The following is a 1,582-nucleotide window of genomic DNA, read 5'->3' on the forward strand; positions in this document are numbered from 1 at the left end:
CCGAGTCTTTTTCCAGTCCCCCGCATTCCATGGATAACGTTCACATGTGAGACACACCACCTCTGCTGATGAGCTGAGATCAATTGCAGGTCATGTGAATTCCTGGCACGATTAGCTTATACCACTCCCTTTTCCTTCCACTCCCAGTGAATTAATAATGCAAGTAGTTAGGAGGAATTCTATTACCACGTCAGTCTTAGATGGTACTATAAAGTGTACTTTTAAAGTCATACAGTTGCAAAGGTTGTCAATTTAATCGTTCTTAGTCAAAATTACGAGCAACCCCCCCTCTTGGCTGTTCTTGATACATAGGTTTTCGGATGAGAAGTGCTGATCTCACCTGTGGTTGAGATCCAGCCCCTGGGAGCTCCCTATTTCTGACAGAAGCCCATGACTACTCTAGACGGTTTTTACTGTCAGCAAATTCCTCCTTTTATCCTATTGAAAAAACCGTTTCTGACTATAGCTGGCCTGCAGCAGCACGGCACACACTTGTCCCCGGCTTTGTGTCTTCTCCTGCGCTCACAGAACCTGTTCTAAATTTTCTCACAATTCACTTGACGTCTTCCACCCCACTTTCACTTCCCACACTTCAGCAGGTGACCTCCCCTGGGACACGATACATACTCAGAAAGTGTTTGATGGCTGAATATGTCTTCCTCTTTAAAAAAGTTGACATGAGTGTCCCCCCCCCACCCTGCCCCAGTCCCTAATGAGATCTATTTTTTTGGTGGGGGGACAGAGTCTGGCTTTGTCACCCTCAGTAGGGTGCCATGATGTCATAGCTCACAGCAACCTCAAACTCTTTTGGCTTAAGCGATTCTCTTGCCTCAGCCTCACTAGTAACTGGGACAATAGGTGCCTGCCACAACACCTGGCTGTTTTTAGAGATGGGGTTCTTGCTCTTGCTCAGGCTGGTCTCGAACCTGTGAGCTCAGGCAATCCACCCGCCTCAGCCTCCCAGAGTGCTGGGATTACAGGTGTGAGATCTTACGTTTCTCTTCTCAAACAAGTCTGAGAGGAAGGGGCTGATTCCTTCTATGAAGCTTATTTGCCCACTTGGGCTTTAAACTAATCCTTTTTGACTAATTCAGGGACCTGGTGACCTTACACCTAAGAAACAGTATCATTCCTCTTGGGTAAAAATGTTTTCTTTCCTCAAAGGCTGAATACATTCTGAGAAAACACTCCATTTTAGAAATTCGAGTTGTGAATTTAATCCTTATTGAAAAAAACTTCTAAATCTTTCATTCATCTGCTGTGCAGTATTTTTAATTTTAGCTGAATATAAGGTTGGACAATTAAGTTGTAAAATTAAACCTGGAAAAAAATGCTCCATACCTCTCTGCCGACTATCACTATGGTCACCTTCCAGGGACTCTCCTTGGGAAGCCAGTCACAGACACCAGTGCATAGGTCCCTTAAAAGCAATTGTGAAACTTTCTGGAATGGCCATCAGAGCTGTCACTTTACAGATGGAATCTGACAATTAAGTTCTTGAACTCATCCTAGAAAAAAGTACTGCATATCATGTGGTCACCAGATGGCCAATGGGAGTACTTTAAAGGTGACTGTAGTGATA

This window comes from Otolemur garnettii, unplaced genomic scaffold (assembly GCF_000181295.1).
Source record: "Otolemur garnettii isolate 467f Iridium unplaced genomic scaffold, OtoGar3 scaffold00162, whole genome shotgun sequence".
Classification (NCBI taxonomy): domain Eukaryota; kingdom Metazoa; phylum Chordata; class Mammalia; order Primates; family Galagidae; genus Otolemur; species Otolemur garnettii.